Source organism: Quercus lobata, chromosome 6 (assembly GCF_001633185.2).
Source record: "Quercus lobata isolate SW786 chromosome 6, ValleyOak3.0 Primary Assembly, whole genome shotgun sequence".
NCBI classification, from domain to species: Eukaryota; Viridiplantae; Streptophyta; class Magnoliopsida; order Fagales; family Fagaceae; genus Quercus; species Quercus lobata.
The window spans coordinates 21,746,403-21,767,242 of record NC_044909.1 but is presented as its reverse complement, the minus strand read 5'-3'; positions in this window follow the sequence as shown (position 1 = coordinate 21,767,242).

Sequence of the window (20,840 nt, the reverse complement as noted above, 5' to 3'; positions counted from 1 at the left end):
TGAAAGTGAGGGGGAAGAAGGCTAAATTTTAGGAGTTCTCTTTTTTTTTTTTTTTTTTTTTTTTTTTTAAATTGGGGGTGTTTTAATTTTATTCTAATGAAAAAGGAATAAAAAATGCTAAATTTTAGGGACTAAAATGATGAACGTGAAGAGAAAAAAAATCCTAAAGTTTAGGAGTTCTCTTTTTGAATTTAAAATAAAATTTTTTATTTGACATTTATAACCATATTTCGAAGAGAAGTTACACTTTATTAATGAGGATATTTTTGAACCATATAAAAGTCCAGTTCAAAGAGGCGAGTCCTTTTATAGATAGTATAGATATTTTTTTTTTTCAAATTATCTTTATATTTGTAAACAAGATATGTGTTTTTTTTTTTTTCCCTCCAAATTAAGATATAAGAAAAAAAATATAAATTTTAAATCATTTAGCAAATTCATTAATACTATAATCTAACATTTCTGAATGACATATATAATACAAAAATAATTATTTAAATTCTTGTTCTTCAAGAAAATCATGACATCATGTTTTGTTAATAAAAATAATATATTTTCTTTTAACATCTAACTTGTGGGGCCCAATAATTTGTGACCCTGGCCCATTTTTGCATTGGGGCCCAAGGCCCGAGCCGAGGAGGGATATAGCCGAGGACGTATAATAAAAGTCCAAGTTATCCTGAGACATAGCCGAAGACGATTCTGTCCTCGGCATCTTCGAGGCCCTCCTGAAAGAAAGAGCAAGAATGGTATAGGAACAGTTTTGGGGAAAATCTAAAATATCTATGCTGATAGAGAAAAGGCTGCCGGACAGTATGGCGACCAAGGACAAAGGAAAAGCTGCCATTACTGCCATTGAATACTCTACACCTAACAGAACCATGCTCTTCAACTTTTACAACCACCCCCAACCATTTTGGGTATGGGCTGATGGGACAAGTATCAGTCCTGAAAAGTCAAACCTACACGTGGACGCTGGATAAGGAATACAAGCTAATATAAAAGGAGAAATAAGCAGTCCAGAAGAGGAGGCTGGGAAAAATGGCCAAGAATCAGAGCCTCCCAGTCCGCCTCCAAGAGAAAGACTTCTCGAGCGAACACGATTTAACTCTATATGAACACCACGACAAACCCCCGTCTAGCGACCAAGGCCTAACCTTTCAAACCCACGCTCTACAAATGATATTTTTTGGGTCTTTTTTACGTGCGAACCCAATATCATTTTGGGTCATTACAAATCGAGTCCTCACAATTGGCGCTGTCTGTGGGAAAGGCTTGTGTCTTGGCACAGGTGGTGGGTTGAGACAATCCCTCACATCATTTCCAACAGCCGGTTGTAGTGTTCTAGCGTAAAGTTCCACTAGGGGCTACGTTTCTTCACTAGGATCTACGCTTCGTAGCGTCAGCAGTACTGACGGTTCTAGGGGCTTGGCCGAGGAGCTAATCCCCCTAAACCAAGGTCTCACACCATAGCCGAGGGGTTAATCCCCCCAACTACTTAGAAATCAAGTTTTGGACAGAACCAAGGTATTGCATGGTCCTCGGACTCAAACCTATGGGGAAACCAACTACTTAAAAAATTAAGTTTTGGACAGAACCAAGGTATTGCATGGTCCTCGGACTCAAACCTATGGAGAAACCAACTACTTAGAAATCAAGTTTTGGACAGAACCAAGGTATTGCATGGTCCTCGGACTCAAACCTATGGGGAAACCAATTACTTAAAAAATCAAGTTTTGGACAGAACCAAGGTATTGCATGGTCCTCGGACTCAAACCTATGGGGAAACCAACTACTTAGAAATCAAGTTTTGGACAGAACCAAGGTATTGCATGGTCCTCGGACTCAAACCTATGGGGAAACCAACTACTTAGAAATCAAGTTTTGGATAGAACCAAGGTATTGCATGGTCCTCGGACTCAAACCTATGGGGAAATCAACTACTTAGAAATCAAGTTTTGGACAGAATCAAGGTATTGCATGGTCCTCGGACTCAAACCTATGAGGAAACCAACTACTTAGAAATCAAGTTTTGGACAGAACCAAGGTATTGCATGGTCCTCGGACTCAAACCTTTGGAGAAACCAACTACTTAAAAAGAGTGTTAGGTTACTCAGACGTACAGGAAGATCCCGATCTGTCCTCAGAGCCTCAGCTCTAAGGGAATTAATGCAAACGGATTGGATGCCAAAAAAGGACCAAGGCTACAAAAGCCATTAGGAAGGCGGCGAAACACTCTAAGTACTTGGCGGCCCAAATGGACGGTCCACCTTTGAACCACCCATCCTCGGATGGTTACCTCCTACACCGCACCGAGCATTCAACCGTCATCTCGGCTGTTTTGGGGTATGTACCGCTTTCTCAGGTCGGCATTATTGTGCCGAACGGCTCTATTGAGTTCGTAATAACATCTTTTTCTTAACATCTTTTCCTTAGCAGGGGTTTCAGCCGTAAGTATTGTTTATTTTTAGGATGGCATTATCAAGCCGAATAACCTGATAAGTACATAATTACATCTTTCTCTCAAATAAAGGTTTTTTCCCTAAATATCATTTGTTCAAGTCAGCATTATTGTGCCGAATAGTTTCAATAAGCACAGAGCAAGGTCTTTTTATTAACTGGGGTTTCGGCCCTAAACATCGTTCAGAATATAAAAATAGAAAAGAAGTCGTGTGGTAGTACGTCTATTCACGGCATAACCATTTCAGAAAGAAGAGGTAGAATATACAAAATAAAGCAATGTTGACTTTTATTAATATAAAGAGGTATTACAGCGTACGATGAAGGGCTTAAACAAGCCTATACAGAAAATGAATTGCAAAAACAATATAAAAAAAAAAAAAAAAAAAAAAAAAAAAAAAAAAACAATAACAAACAAACAAACGACCAGAAGTCTTTTTAAGCTCTGCTCCGAAGTCTTTCTGAATTCTGCCCTAGTAGCACCCATATTGAGAGTAGGACCTCCTTTGATGGATGAGGAGAAGAAGAGGAAGAAGTAAAAGCACCAGGATGGATCTGGTGATGAGAAAGAAGAAGAAGGGGAGGCAAAAGGACGCACCAGTGAAGGAAGAAAGGAGGAAGCAGGGATACTTAGTCCCTGCATCAGCCCTGACCCCTAACACGCTGGTGCCATATTAGCTATGCTCATAGGAGAGCGGATGGTACTGATAATGAGCAACCCTAGCTCAATTGCATCAAAAAATTGACGCAATTAGCTCCTGCTTCGGATTTTGGCTGAAGGAGGATGAGAAATATTTTAAGTCTCTGTCAACCCTGCCCTGACCGAGCCATCTTAAGTTTCGGAAGGACACGGTGCTTTTGGAAGGGATGTGGTCTCTTCACCCCCGTTTCTACCTCAGACATAACACACTATAATATTTGACTGTGCTGATAAGGAAAACTTTGAGAGCAGCTTGAGGTTTGAGGCTTTAGAAAGGTTAAAGGGTCTTTATGCAAAGGAAGTACCCTCTCATCTAGCTTCTTATATGGAATGTAAGATCAGTGGCATTTAATCCGTATAGATTTCCAAGAAGAGCTGTAAACGATATAGTGTCTGTTCAACTCCCCAATGTCATCTATAACTGTCGGATTTAATTGACCTCGTAAAGGAAATTTATTAAAGACGCGCCTCGAACACTGAAACGGTGGGTGCGCATCGTGTGTAAATCTAGAAGAATGTCTCTTAAACTCGATGCATTTCCTAAACAGACTAAGAGACACCAACATTAATGACGGGCAGAGCTAAACGAACTGTAATAAAGTCTTGGCATTATCAAAACTCTCCTCTCCGACCAAGAGGTCAGACAGCAGGATTTTGAGGGGCTATTGTGGGGCCCAATAATTTGTGACCCTGGCCCATTTTTGCATTGGGGCTCAAGGCCCGAGCCGAAGAGGGATATAGCCGAGGAAATATAATAAAATTCCAAGTTATCCCGAGACATAGCCGAGGACGATTCTGTCCTTGGCATCCCCGAGGCCCTCCTGAAAGAAAGGGTAAGAATGGTATAGGAACAGTTTTGGGGAAAATCTAAAATATCTATGCTGATAGAGAAAGGGCTGCTGGACAGTATGGCGACCAAGGACAAAGGGAAAGCTGCCATTACTGCCATTGAATACTCTGCACCTGACAGAACCATGCTCTTCAGTTTTTACAACCACCCCCAACCACTTTGGGTATGGGCTGATGGGACGAGTATCAGTCCTGAAAAGTCAAACCTACACGTGGACGCTGGATAAGGAATACAAGCTAATATAAAAGGGGAAATAAGCAGTCCAGAAGAGGAGGTTGGGAAAAATGGCCAAGAACCAGAGCCTTCCAGTCCACCTCCAGGAGAAAGACTCCTCAAGCGAACACGATTTAACTCTATATGAACACCACGACAAACCCCCGTCTGGCGACCAAGGCCTAGCCTTTCAAACCCACGCTCTACAAATGATATTGTTTGGGCCTTTTTTACGTGCGAACCCAATATCATTTTGGGTCGTTACAAATCGAGTCCTTACATAACTCAATCCCACATATGAGATATAAAAGGAAAATCAAAATGACTAATTCTTAATCATAATTTTTTGAAGGAGTGTTAAATCCATAATGTTTATTGTTTTGTTTCTATTGGTATAGGGTATGAAGGAATGAGTAAAATTGTCACTTTATAATAATGTAACTTTTTACAGATATTGGAATGTGAATACCCACCTGTTTTAAAGAGAATCCACATTCTTACCCCACTCCGAATGCTTCCATATGTTTGGCTTTGAGTGAAGGGATGATGAAAATAATAGAGAAAAAAAGGGAAAATAAAATATTTTTGTGTGGTATGTTTGGATATGGGAAAAAAAGAAGAAGAAAATATGAAAATTCTATATTTCCTTTGTTTTGTTTGTAAAGATAAGAGTGAGGAAAAATGTATGCTTTTATGTTTATGTCCATTGGAAAAATTAGACAGTAGGGTTAATAACTATTTTGGTCCTTAATGTTTGCATTATGTATCAAAATGGTACTTAATGTTCTAAATGTATTAGTTTAGTCCTTAACGCTGAAAAATACTAATTTGGTTAATGGCTAAATTAAAAATGCTTTTGTGTGCCACTTGGTCTATCACATGGAAGTTTTTTTTTTTTTTTTTTGAAACCATCACATAGAAGATTTTTAAAATAAAATTATTAATAAAAGAAAAAAAAATTGAAGAATGTAAAAAATAAAATAAAATAAAAGAGTTGAAACTCGATTTGAGGCATTGAAATCCCTAAGCTCGAAATTCACATTGTGGCTAACAAAATAAAATCATAAACACCATAAGTATGTTGTGAACTTGGTTGTAGGTTTGGGTGTGCTTGTAGGATGGATTCATATGACAATAGCCAACTTAACTATCTAGATGTTTATTTATTATACTATTACGAATGACCAACAAAATTATTCGTTTCACGATTTATTCATTTATTTTTTTTATAAAAAAAATTAACACAACTAGTTTTTTTTTTTTTTTTTTTAAAAAGCTAAATTTTATATTTGTCATAGGTTTTTTTTTTTTTGATAGGTATATTTGTCATAGTTGATCAATAAGGTACTAAAAACTAATAGTATCTTTTATTTTATACTAGTATTATGCCCGTGTAATGCACGGCTTAATCAAAATTCATATATAAATAATTTTTTTTATTAATTTTCTGAAAATAAATAATAAAAATAAATGAATATTTTACTTTTAAGTTACATAATGAATGCATGTTGCGTGAGACTAAAATATTATAAAATGCATATATGTATATTGTAAGGACTCAATTCGTAATGACCCCAAGATGATGTTGGGTTCGAACGTTAAAAGGCCCAAACAATAAAATTTGTAGAGCGTGGGCTTGAAAGGCTAGGCCTTGGTCACCAGACGATGGTTGGTCGTGGTGTTCACACGGAAATAAATTATGTTCGCTCGAGAAGTCTCTCTCCTTGGTACGGCCTGGGAGGCTCTGGTTCTTAGCCTTTTTTCCCAGCCCCTGTTCCGGATTGCTTGCTTCTCATTTTATATTAGCCTATACCCCTCATCCTACGTCCACGTGTAGGTTCGACTTTCCAGGACTGATACTTGTCCCATCAGCCCATACCCAAAGTAGTTGGGGGTGATTGTAAAAGTTGAAGAGTATGGTTCTGTCAGGTGCAGAGTATTCAATGGCAGTAATGGCAGCTTTCCCTTTGTCCTTTGTCGCCATGCTGTCCAGGGGTCCTTTTTCTATCAACGCAAATATTTTAGGTTTTTCCCAAAACTGTTCCTATACCGTTCTTGCCCTTTCTTTCAGGAGGGCCTCGAGGATGTCGAGGACAGAGTCATCCTCGGCTATGTCTCAAGGTTACTTGGACTTTTATTATATGTCCTCGGCTATATCCCTCCTCGGCTCGGGCCTTGGGTCCCAATGTAAAAGTGGGCCAGAGCCATAATTATTGGGCCCCATAATAGCCCCTCAAAATCCTGCTGTCCCACCTCTTGGTCAAGGAGGAGGATTTTGCGGATGTCGGGCCTATACCACAGTTTGTCTAACTTTGCCCTTCATAAATGTCGGTGTCTTTTAGTTTGTCCGGGAAACACTTCCGGTCATGAGACATTCTTTTAGTTTTACTCACGTCGCGTCTCTGCCGTTTTAGTGTACGAGGCCCGTTTTTAATAAGCTCCTTTCACGAGGCGACGCCCATTCAACGGTTGTAAACGGCGTTGGGAGTTAAGCGGGAATTATCTCGTTCTGAGCTTTCCTTGGAAATCTGTATAGATTAAATGCCACCAGTCTTGCCTTCCGTATAAGAAGTAGACATGGCAAAACAGGCGGGTCGGGTCGGGTTCGGGTTCGGGTCGGGTCAATCGGGTCACGGGTCAAACGGGTCACAGGTCATTTTAAACGGGTTGAAAACGGGTTCGGGTCAATCGGGTTGCGGGTCGGGTCGGGTTGGGTTGGTTGACCCGTATTTTTCATATGAAATTTTTTATTTTTTATTTTTTATATTTTTTTATTATAAAGAAAATAATATGTATTTGCCATTTGGATAGTTATGCAACATATTATTTGATGTAAAATGAATTATTTTGAATTCACTACTTATATAAAAAATAAACTCAGTTAAACTTATTAATACTTGTTCAATAATTTTAAAATTATACAAATCCTAACATTGCTATATAAAACAAAACAACACAAAGATAAGTAAAACAAATATACAAGTTTTATTTTTACACAATATCAACATTCCAAAAAAAAAAATTACAAATGACTTATTGGATAACTCATTTGATAAAGAATAAAAACATATAAGAAATTTACAATTTTAAAAATTAATTTTATAATCTATTATCAATTGTGGTTGACACTCTATTTCAATTTGAGATATACATTAAAGTTTGATTGCTTACTTATTTATACCTAGTCTCTTTTATGAAGATCATATTATTGTTAAGCAGCACACATTCTAGGAAATATCATAATTTATTTTGAAAAGTCGTTTATTTTGAACATAAATTATTAAAAAATAGATCTAAGCATTCATAATTTATACTAATTTGATACTTTGGCTTTACTATTTTCACACTTGTGAATGTGTCTCACACATATCTACAATTTTAAATCTGTTTTTAACTTTACTGTAACTAGATTATCTTGACATGTACTTTGCTATTTGATAGCTAAAAATCTTTACTCATTACAGAATGCTCAACCATTTATTTTTCAATTAATTTGCATGCAGTTATGTAAATGTATCAATTGTTTCCTTAAAACTCACAATAAACAATTAAACCAATATTGTCTTAATTTCACTATTTTTTTTACCAAAAAAAAAAAGTTTTAAAAATATGGTTCGAATTCGGGTCGGGTCGGGTTGACCCGCAAAAAATACAAGTCGGGTCACGGGTCAACCCGTTTTTGTTTCAGGTAAAAAAAAATGGGGTTCGGGTCGGGTATTTTTCAGGTCGGGTCAGAAAATTCTGACCCGTTTTGCCATGTCTAATAAGAAGCAAGGCAGGAGGTCACTTCCTTTACGCACAGACCCTTCAGTCTTTCTAAAGTCCTAAACCTCCAACTACGTTCAAAGTTTTCCTTATCAGCATAATCAAGATTTAGAGTGTGATATGTTTGAGGTAAAAGCAAGGGTGAAGGAACCACATCCTCTCCAAAAGCCCCGAGTCCCTCCGAAACTTAAGATGGCTCGGTCAGGGCAGGGTAGGCAGAGACTCAAGACAACTCTCCCCTTTCACAAGGTGGGGGAGAAGCCTCCTCCTCCTTCAGCCAAAATCCGAAGCAGGTGCTGGTCGCATCAGATTTTTGGTGTGACAGCAATGGGGCCTCTCATCGTCGGTACCATCCGCTCTCTTCCGAGCATAGCTAATATGGCACCTACGTGTTAGGAGTCAGGGCTGAAGTGGGGACTAAGCATCCCTGCCTCCTCCTCTCTTCCTTCACTGGTGCCTCCTTTTGCCTCCCCTTCTTCTTCTTTCCCATCACCGGATCCATCCTGGTGCTTTTACTTCTTCCTCTTCTTCTCCTCTTCCATCAAAGGGGGTCACCCTCTCATACATAATCGCTATTGGAGCAGAGTTTAGAAAGACTTGTCGTTTCCTTGTATCTTTTTATTTTTGCTTTTGTAATTAGCTTCCTGTATAGGCTTGTTTAAACCCCTCATTGTACGCTGTACTACTTCTTTATATTAATAAAAGTTGACATTATTTTATTCCCTGAATTCTTTCTTTTCTGCAATAGTTATGCTATGAATGGATGTCCTATTATATGATGATTTTTTATTTTTTACTTTTTTTCTGAACGATACTTAGGGCCGAAACCCTTGTTAAGAAAAAGATATTATTCTGAGCTTATTGAAACTATTCGGCACAATAATGCCGACCTGAAAAAGGTTACATACCCAAGATTAGCCAAAATGACAGCTGAATGCTCGATACTGTATAGGAGGTAATCATCCGAGGATGGGTAACCCAAAATGAACTGCTCATGCGGGTCACCATGTACTAGGGTGCTTTGCCACCTTCCTCTTAACCTTCATAGCCTTAGCTATTTTTGGCATCCGGTCTGAGGACCGCAGTACGACCATATCGAACATAAACGCTCGTTTGTACCAATTCCCTTAGAACTGAGGATCTGAGGACAGGTCGGGATCTTCATTCCGTCTAGGACTTAATCCGACTTTCAGTAAATAATTTTCCCTTAGGTCTGAGCAATCTAGAATTCTCCTTAAGTGGTTGGTTTCCTCAGAGGTTTAAGTCCGAGGACCATGCAATACCTTGGTTTCATCCAAAACTTAGCTTTTTAAGTAGTTGGTTTCCTCATAGGTTTGAGTCCGAGGACCATACAATACCTTGGTTCTGTCCAAAACTTAGCATTTTTAAGTAGTTGGTTTCCCCCTAGGTTTAAGTCCAAGGACCATACAATACCTTGAACTGTCCAAAACTTAGCATTTTAAGTAGTTGGTTTCCCCATAGGTTTGAGTTCGAGGACCATACAATACCTTGATTCTGTCTAAAATTTAGCATTTTTAAGTAGTTGGTTTCCCCATAGGTTTGAGTCCGAGGACCATACAATATCTTGGTTCTGTCTAAAACTTAGCTTTTTAAGTAGTTGGTTTCCCCATAAGTTTGAGTCCGAGGACCATACAATACCTTGGCTCTGTCCAAAACTTAGCATTTTTAAGTAGTTGGTTTCCCCATAGGTTTGAGTCTGAGGACCATACAATACCTTGGTTCTGTCCAAAACTTAGCTTTTTAAGTAGTTGGGGGGATTAGTCCCTCGGCCAAGGCGTGGGACATTGGTTTGGGGGGATTAGCCCATCGGCCAAGCCCCTAGAACCATCCGCGCTACTAACACTTCGAAGCGTAGCCCTTAATGGGAAAGCGTAGCCCCTCATGGAACTTTATGTTAAGGCACTACAACGGGCTGTCGGAAGTGATGGGGGGACTTTCTCGACCCACCGCCGGTGCCAACACACAAGCCTTCCCACAGACGGCGCCAATTGTAAGGACTCAATTCGTAACGACCCCAAGATGATGTTGGGTTTGAACGTTAAAAGGCCTAAACAATAAAATTTGTAAAGCATGGGCTTGAAAGGCTAGGCCTTGGTCACCAGATGATGGTTGGTCGTGGTGTTCATACGGAAATAAATTATGTTCGCTCAAGAAGTCTCTCTCCTTGGTATGGCCTGGGAGGCTCTGGTTCTTAGCCTTTCTTCCCAGCCCCTGTTCCGGATTGCTTGCTTCTCCTTTTATATTAGCATGTACCCCTCATCCTACGTCCACGTGTAGGTTCGACTTTCCAGGACTGACACTTGTCCCATCAGCCCATACCTAAAGTGGTTGGGGGTGATTGTAAAAGCTGAAGAGCATGGTTCTGTCAGGTGCAGAGTATTCAATGGCAGTAATGGCAGCTTTCCCTTTGTCCTTTGTCGTCATGCTGTCCAAGGGTCCTTTTTCTATCAACGCAGATATTTTAGGTTTTTCCCAAAACTGTTCCTATACCGTTCTTAACCTTTCTTTCAGGAGGGCCTCGGGGATGCCGAGGATAGAGTCATTCTCGGCTATGTCTCAAGGTTACTTGGACTTTTATTATATGTCCTCGGCTATATCCTTCCTCGGCTCGGGCCTTGGGTCCCAATGTAAAAGTGGGTCAGAGCCACAAATTATTGGGCCCCACATATATATATTAAATTGAAGATAGTAGAGGTACCTAAAAATGTATATAAAATGATTTTCAATAATACATTAAACTTTAAGGCTCAATAAATCACATATATTTAAATGGAAAACCCTTAAATTTAATAGTTAAAAACTATCCAAAACAATAATTAAAATCATGTTTAAGTGAAACATCAATTCACTAATTAAGAACAATCTAAATTATTAAACATTTAAAATTCTGAAATAGAGAGAGACTCACATGAGAATTTAATTTTTGTTCTTGAAAGCATGGAAGAAGGCACTAAAACTTAAGTGAGTTTCACCCTACCAAGTTTAAGCTCTATGCTTGCACACTACATGTGTGTGTATATACATGAAAAATTATTAGAATTTAACATTTATTGCAGAAAAGTGGTGGTCCCTATCTAGTTAATTCTTGTTATAATCTCTTTATTTTGCGGGGAGAGAGAGACGCTTCTTTTGAAAAAAAAAAAAAAAAAAAGAAAAGTCAACATATAATATATAATAGCTAAGATATTAATCTTTGAAAGTGGTATCTTATACAGATTACTATTTCAATTGGTAGTTAGAAGTTAGCGCATAGTAGTTAATAATTAGAAAATTACTTTGAAAATTTTTTAAACCAATCCCTAAAAAAAGTTTTAGTAGAGTTTAAATCACGTTAATAAATTATCTCTCTATTCAATTTTTTTTTTTTAAATCATGTTAATAAAAGTTTCTAATAAAACTATTATCAGTAAACATTTCTTAGGTTTATCTATTTAGCTTTGTTGCCAAATTTTTATAAACTCTTTTATTTTATTTTATTTCTTTTTTTCCGAAGAATATAACACAACCAAAAACCTATAAACAACAATTTGCATTCAATATAAAGAATATAATCAAACTTTTTCATGATTTAAAATTAAGAAATTAATACAAATTATAAATTAAGATATAAATTTAGAAAAAAAATAACAAAGAATAAACCTGTTTATTTTCTCAATCACTTTGAGAGATGAAAGTGTGAGTATGTAACTAAAACCTTAATCAATTATTGTAGAAGAGAATAAATGAATATGAAAGTTTAATATTATGAATTGAGTTAAAATGTGTGTGAGAAGTTTTTATTAATATTTTTGAAATTAAAGAAAAATAGCTTAAACAAAATGAAAAAATAATAATGAAGAAAGAATGCATACCTGTTATGAGATTTAGGCATTCACATATTGGAATAAATTTTACTTCAAAAAGGATATATATATATATATATATATATATAGGTAGAGTTTCATTTGATATAGAATTTTAATCCTATTGGAAGATTTATAATCAATTTTTTTGTTGCTATCTCATAAATCACATAAAAAGTGAAAAAAAAAAAATTCTTATGAAGAGAAAGAAAAAGGAAAACATTTTTTTTAATGGAAAAATGGAAACTTCTCTTTTATAACCAAAAAAAAAAAAAAAAAAACTTTTTTTTTTTAAGAAGAACAAACATTTATTATATATAGAATAGATACATTTTTTTTTTTTGAGAAAAAAAAGAAGGTGCTTACTTTAAACTCAAATACTTATTACCTTATTTACAATTTTTTTTAACTTAACCCAAATTTTTTTTTGGTAAATCGATATGAACAATAATTATCTAAAAAAATAAAAAGTCACAAGTAAAGAGGAAGATTTTGCTGTTGAATATTTTTTTTTTTTTTTTTTTTTTTTTTTTTTTTTGGTATTGTAGGGTTATTGGGCCCAGGAGCTCATTATCCACGTATATATTGGGCTTGAGGCCCAAGCCGAGGACAAGGGGTTGTCCGAGGAAGAGTAAACATTGTCAAGGGAGCTCGTGTTAGTAAAGGAAGAAGTTAGTCTTGGTCATAATGGTCTGGAAAGTTGGGCCAAGGATGAATGCCTCCTCGGCTAACTAAAGCCGAGGTCCGTAGAGGTAGTCTGCCGTTTAGGGAAACGTTCCAAGAAGTTCTGTTGGTATAGGTAAATATTGCAGAAACATAGAACATGAGGGAGTCCTAAAATATCTAAGGAGAAAGCTGCTATCACTGCATTAAATACTCTGCAGCTAACTCTCTGGCCACTTTAATGTGAAGGTGATACCTGAATAGTGGTTTTCAACCTTACAGCTACTACGTAAAGACTTTAGAATGGTGCTGATGGGACAAGTATCAACCACCAACCATCTGGTCTACACGTGGAGGGTAAAGATGAAAGGAGAAGAGAGTATAAAAGGGGTAGAAAGCAACAAGAGAAAGGGATCGAGAAAATTACGAGAAAAAGACTGTAGCAATCAAGAATTGCATTTGTAACCAAACTTGAGAGAAATATATAAGAACTAACCTCCTCAGACTGTGCCGAGGACAATTTTCTTCAGTATAAACTTGTCTATCTTCATTCTCTTGTCCTCTGAATCCACTTCAGTGGTTGTCTAATTCATTAAAACCCAGTTTTCCAACCCACCCTCTACAAATTCATTGTTTTAGGCTTTTTGAGCCTAAGTCCATCCACATTTTGGGCAAGGGATTCAAATCTAGTTCTTACAGTTTTTTTTTTTTTTTTTTTTTTTTTTTTTTTTTTTTTTATACAGGAAGTAATATAATTTAAATTTTAAAAAAGAAATAGATGAAGATTTTTAAAAATAAAAAATAAAAAATGATTAGATGAAGAGTTTGAATTGTAATATTTTTTATTAACTTATAAATTATAATAATAAAAGGATTAAATGAAGAGTTTGGATTGTAATTAAATTAAAATTTTTATCAATTTAGAAATTATAAGAGAAGAAGATAAGTACAAAAAAAATTATAGTATTTATTTTAAAAAAATTTTAAAAAAATTTATGCAATTTAGTGCAGCTATTTGGCTTAACCACAGTTTCTAAACCCAACTTTTATTATATAATATATGATTCCTCCCCATGTGCATATCCTCCCAATGAAAGTGCTTTAAAAAAAAAAAAAAAAAATCATGGGATTAGCTATACTTCTTGGTACACAACTACACATTTTAATATTTTACGCTTTGGATTTTTTTCTTTTCTTTCTATCATATTATTTTAGGTTTTGTTGATAATATTTAGATAGTCACAATTGTCGTTTATAGTTGTATGGCACCAACCAACTAAATTTACTTTTCAGCGAAGAAAACCAACTAAATTTAATCTCTTTTTAAAATTTTACATTTTGTTGAATGTAGGTAGCATGTTTTGTTAAAACACTTATTTTTTAACGTAAGTTGCATGCTTTGTTAAAACTTTTTATTTTTATTTTTATAATACACTACAAGTACAAATAAAGATTAGATGGAGAATTTGGATTATAATACACACACTTAAAAAATAAGAATTAAATGGATTAGATGAAGAATTTAGATTGTAATCAAATTAATATTTTTATCCAAAAAAAAAAACAAATTTTTTTAGAAGAATAAACATTTATTATATATAGAATAGATACTTTTTCTTTTAGAAAAAAGAGAAGGTGTTTACTTTAAACTCAAATACTTATTACCTTATTTACAATTCTTTTTAACTTTATCCAAAAATATTTTTGGTAAATTGGTATGAAAAATAATTATCTAAAAAAATAGTCACGTGTGAAGAGGAAGATTTTGCTATTGAATACATAGTTTTTTTTTTTTACTGGAAGTAATATAATTTAAATTTAAAAAAAAATGAATAGATGAAGATTTTTTTAAAATAAAAAATAAAAAAATGATTAGATGAAGAGTTTGAATTGTAATATTTTTTATCGACTTATAAATTATAATAATAAAAGGATTAAATGAAGAGTTTGGATTGTAATTAAATTAAAAATTTTATCAATTTAGAAATTATAAGAGAAGAAGATAAGTACAAAAAAAAAAAAATATAGTATTTGTAGTGACTGGATTTGAGCACTTCTTCTCTTGATGAGTGAACTCAAACCCAACTAGTCCAAATACAATAAATTTATAGAGAATGGGTTTAAGAACTAGGCCTTAGTGAGGGTTACAACAACTAGACATGGTTATGGTGGGTTGAATAACAAGGACGTAGACTAAAGTATGAAATTCTGTCCTTGGGCATTTCTTTCGAGGAAATTATTGTTCTTATTCTTTCTTCAGTGCTTGGTTACAAAAGTTTCTAAGATCATACAAATTGCTACCGGATTCTTCTTCTCCTTCCCGATCCCCTTTTCCTGGAGGATTTCTCACATTATATATCCCCTTCCAGTCGATCTTGGCCCTCCATCTGTTGATCATGCAGGTCACTACTCGAGTGCTTGTTCCATTAGCCAACTTCTCAAACCTTCTGTGAGTTGCAGCAACCAAGACCGCACTGTTCATGGGTCATTTCCTCATTAATGCGACTAGAACGTTAGTTGTGGGCATTTAATACGGAGGTGACAGTTTCTCCTTGAACTATTCTTACACCATGCTCCCATGGCTATCCTACGGTACTTGTCCTTTTTCTTGGGATGCTCTGGGAGGTTGCCATCGATGGTGTGCCGTTCTTCCCTTCTAGGATCTGGGTTGGCCGAGAACAGGATTGTCCTCGGCGATGTTTCTAGGCCATTTGGGCTTTCTTCATTCGTCCTCGACCATTTCTTCCTCCTCGGCGTGGACCTTGGGCTTAGTATAAAGTGGGTCGGGGTTGTCAAATTCTTTGACCCCACAGTATTTATTTTTTAAAAAATTTTAAAAAATTTCTGCAATTTAATGCAGTTATTTGGCACAATCACAGTTTTTAAACTCAACTTTTATTATATAATTTATGATTCCTCCCCATGTGCATATCCTCCCAATGAAAGTGCTTTTTTTTTTTTTTAAAAAAAAAAATTCATGGGATTAGCTACACTTTTTGGTACACAACTACACATTTTAATATTTTATGCTTTAGATTTTTTTTTTCTCTTTCTATCATATTATTTTAGGTTTTGTTGATAATATTTAGATAGTCACAATTGTAGTTTATAGTTGTATGGCACCAACCAACTAAATTTACTTTTCAGCGAAGAATATCAACTAAATTTAATCTCTTTTTAAAATTTTACATTTTGTTGAATGTAGGTAGCATGTTTTGTAAAAACTGTTTCTTTTTATAATACACTACAAGTACAAATAGAGATTAGATGGAGAATTTGGGTTATAATACACTACACTTAAAAAATAAGAATTAAATGGATTAGATGAAGAATTTAGATTGCAATCAAATTAATATTTTTGTCCAAAAAAATAAAACAAACTGTTTTTTTTAGAAGAACAAACATTTATTATATATAGAATAGATACTTTTGCTTTTAGAAAAAAGAGAAGGTATTTACTTTAAACTCAAATACTTATTACCTTATTTACAATTTTTTTTAACTTTATCCAAAAATATTTTTGCTAAATTGGTATGAACAATAATTATCTAAAAAAATAGTCATGTGTGAAGAGGAAGATTTTGCTATTGAATATGTAGTTTTTTTTGTTTTTTTATAAGGTATTATGTTTTTTTTTTTTTTTTTTTTTTACTGGAAGTAATATAATTTAAATTTAAAAAAAGGAATAGATGAAAATTTTTGTTGTTTTTTGTTTTTTAAATAAATAAAAAAGGATTAGTTGAAGAGTTTGAATTGTAATCAAATTAAAATTTTTATCAACTTATAAATTATAATAATAAAAGGATTAAATGAAGAGTTTGGATTGTAATTTAATTAAGATTTTTATCAGTTTAAAAAGAAGATAAATACAAAAAAAAAATTACAGTATTTATTTTTTAGAAATTAAAAAAAATTCTGCAATTTAGTGCAGCCACTTGACGCAACACGACTTCTAAACCCAACTTTTATTATATAGTATTAGTATTATGCCCGTGTGATACACGGCTTAGTAAAAAATATTTTGATAATATAATTAAATTTAATAATAAATAAAATGAAAAAAGAATTAATTCAAAATTTAAGATTAAAAAATAAATTGTACTTGTACACTTAAAAGAAATTTAATTTTTATTTCTTATTTTGATATTTAAATCATTTGTTTTAGTGTTGTTTTCATTCAATCAAATGGTTATAATAACAAAATAAGAAATATTTTTGGACTCAATGAAATATAAATCATGGAAAAATAAATATTCAGAGGCCTGTTGCAAGAGAAAAACCAAAAAAAAAAAAACTATTAGAGAAGATTTTGATCCTTCCAATTGAAAAGCTTGATATTTGGTAATTTAAGATGTATAATATCATAAATAGGTAGGAAGGGTGATAAAGATAACATATTATTTGTTCTTATTAACTTTTCATCTATTGTTTTATCACTTCTTAGGATAAAGTTGTGATGATCTTGTGGATTTTTTAAATTTATTTTAAACTTTATACGTTTGATAATTAGGTTTTAATTAAAAAAAAAAATCATATCCTATTTCCTTACAACCATCAATTACCTTTTTTTCCCCTTCATAGACCTTTTTTATTTTATTTTTTTTTATTAATTCTATTTTGTTTTTAGTATGGTAATATAACATGTTGATTAATAATTCTATTTTCAATAAGATTTAAATTTTATAACAAATGGGACTTTAAAAATATATATCCTTTAAAAAAAAAAAAATCTATCTTATATCCTTATTACCTCAACCATCAATCACGTTTTTTTTTCTTTGATTCTATTCATATCACGTTTCTTTTTTTAATTCTATTTTTTCTAGTATGGCAATATAACACGTTTTTTTAACAATTATATTTTTAATAGCATTTAAATTTTATATCAAGTGGGACTCTAACAATAAGTATGCTTTCATCCACCCAAAAAAAAGAAAAAAGAAAAAACAAAACAAAACGTAGGAAAAAAAAATGCAACCCAAATTACTAAACATTAAAAAATAAAAGTAGATACACTTACATAATAATTGAATTTTTGTCTTTGAAAATGAGGTAGGAGGCACCGAATTTCACCCTATCAAAACAAAATGTGTAAATATAAACTTTAAGAAATTTTTTTTGGGGAAAATCTCAATACCAAGAGTATTGTTTGATCAAGTGCTTCGAAACCTCAAGGAAACTCCAAAAAAAAAAGAGAGAAAAGAACAGGAATAATATAAACAAACAAAAAAAATTAAACAAATAACAAATAACCCTAAAAAATGATAGATATTTGGACGTTCAAAATATTAATGAAAAAATCATGAATCTGGCCTTATTATTTATAGTGTCCTCAAACTCTAAAGACGAGAGTCATGGTATAATAAAACAATTATCTATAATCATTCCTATATTTATCCAACAAACAAAATTAAACTTCAACTAAAAAACAAAAGTTGATAAGAAGTTGTTTCTAAAACGATAATTTTAAGTTATGAAGAAGTTGATATAAGCAAAAAAATAAGAAATTAAAATTAAAATCCAATACAATAAAAATCAAGTTGGATAAATATCAAACAACATGATTTTTACGGTATAACAGAAATATAAAAAATAAATTAAAAAAAAAAACCGTAATTCACGTTATCTACTTTTTTTTTTTCAAATATTTTTTAATTTAATTTTTTAGATAAATATCAAATTTTTTTATAACAAAAAAAAGGCTAATAACGTTAATTAACAACATGATTTGTATGAATTTTTTATTTTGTATAAAGTAGAAACAGTGAAGCACTACTTTTCTATTAAGCCGTGCGACTTGAGCTAACAAATTTAATTCTATTGTAATATTCATTTTCCAGGAAGGCACATGTTTGCAAGTTAAGGTTGTATATGGAATAGAACTTTAATGTGTTTCTTCCTAATGCTAATTCTTATCATCAACCAATGGATTGTAATCAAATTAAAATAGAAATTGGATTGTAATCAAATTATGATTTTATCGACTTCGAAATTATAAGAGAAGAAAAATTATATATATATATTGTAAGAACTCGATTTGTAACGACCCAAAATGATATTGGGTTCGCACGTAAAAAAGGCCCAAATAATATCATTTGTAGAGTGTGGGTTTGAAAGGCTAGGCCTTGGTCACCAGACGGTGGTTTGTCGTGGTGTTCATATAGAATTAAATCGTATTCGCTCGAGGAGTCTTTCTCTTGGAGGCGGACTGGGAGGCCCTGGTTCTTAGCCATTTTTCCCAGCCCTCTTTCTGGACTGCTTGCTTCCCTTTTTATATTAGCCTGTATCCATTATCCTATGTCCACGTGTAGGGTTGACTTTCCAGGGCTGATACTTGTCCCATCGGCCCATACCCAAAGTGGTTGGGAGTGGTTGTAAAAACTGAAGAGTATGGTCTTGTCAGGTGCAGAATGCTTTACTGCAGTACTGACAGCCTTTTACTTGTACTGTTTCCGCACTGTGATCACTCTTCCTTTTAGGAGCATTTATGGCATGCCGAGCAGGAGCTCGTCCTCGGCCATTTCCTTAGGCCGTTCTCGACTCTCATGGTGCATCCTCGGCCCTGCATCTCTTCGGCGCAGGCCTTGGGCCTTAACATGAAATGGGCTGGGGTCACAAACTCTCTAGCCCCACAATTTATTATATAAATTTTAATATCAAAATTAAAGTAGATGAATATGTAAAGTTAAAACTGCCTAAGATGAATTTGTAAAGCCAATATATATATATATATATATATATATGTAAGGGCTCGATTTGAACCGACCCAAAATGATATTGGGTTCGCACGTAAAAAAGGCCTAAACAATATAATTTGTAGAGCGTGGGTTTTGAAATGTTAGGTCTTGATCACCAGACGGTAGTTTGTCGTGGTGTTCATATAGAATTAAATCGTGTTCGCTCGAGGAGTCTTTCTCCTGGAGGCGGATTGGGAGGCCCTGGTTCTTGGCCATTTTTCCCAGCCCCTTTCTTGGCGCATCGACCTTCACATTATATGGCCCTCCTTGGTTGATCTTAGCCCTCCACTTGTTGATCAGGCAGGTGCCTACTTCAGTACCCGTCCCATCAGCTGTCTCCCCTTACTTTTTGTTAGTTGCGATGATCGAAGTCGTCCTGTTCAGACGTCTTTTCTCATTAATTTGGTTAGGACGTTGGCGGGTGCATTTAATGCGGAGAGGACGTATTTACCCTGAACCAGTTTCGCACCGTACCCCCACGTGGGTCCCATTCTGCTCGTATCTCCTTCAGGGGGCTTTTTGGGGGTAGCCTTCAACGAGATGTTGCTCTTCCTTTTGAAGTCTTAGAGCGCCGAGGATAGGGTCATCCTCGGCTGTGCCCCCGGCATTTCGGCATTTCCCCATTCTTCCTCGACAAATACCCTTCTCGGCACGGGCCCTGGGCCCTAGTAGAGCGTGGGCCGGATCATAAGTTCCTTAGCCCCACATATATATATATATATATATTTATTTAAAATCTAGAATTTTTTTTTTTAAGAGATGCACTTACTTTATGATGACAATGAATTAGAGATGAGAATGAATTAGAGCCCTGATTAATCTAATATCCATTTAAAAATTATAGGAGAAGTAAAATTATATATTTTTTCTTCTTAAAATCTAAAAATTTAACAAAATTTCTGCAATTTGATGAAGCCACGTGGCACAATCACGGCGTTTAAGTCTAATTTTCATTATATATAATATGATATGATATGATATAATATGATATATATTTATATATTTGAAATCTAAAAATCTAGAATTGTTTTTTTTTTTTTTTTTTAGAGATACACTTATTTTATGATGACAATGAATTAGAGATAAGAATGAATTAGAGTCTTGATTAATCTAATATCCATTTAAAAATTATAGGAGAAGCAAAATTATATATATTTTTTCTTAAAATCTAAAAATTTAATAAAATTTCTACAATTTTGTGAAGCCATGTGGCTTGTACGATGCACGGCTTAATAAAAAATATTTTGATAATATAATTAAATTTAATAACAAATAAAATGAATAAAGAATTAATTCAAAATTTAAGATTAAAAAATAAATTGTACTTGTACACTTAAAAGAAATTTAATTTTTATTTCTTATTTTGATATTTAAATCATTTATTTTAGTGTTGATTTCATTCAAATGGTTATAAGTTATATAAACTCTAAACCAGCATATGTATACATATGTTACTTTCTAAATTAATAATAAATAAAAATATAATACTCTAACTTAATGTAACATTCTAACTTACTAATAAATAAATATAACATTCTAACTTAAAGTAATGTTTGTAATTGTATTGTATTTTAGCCTTTAAGAACACA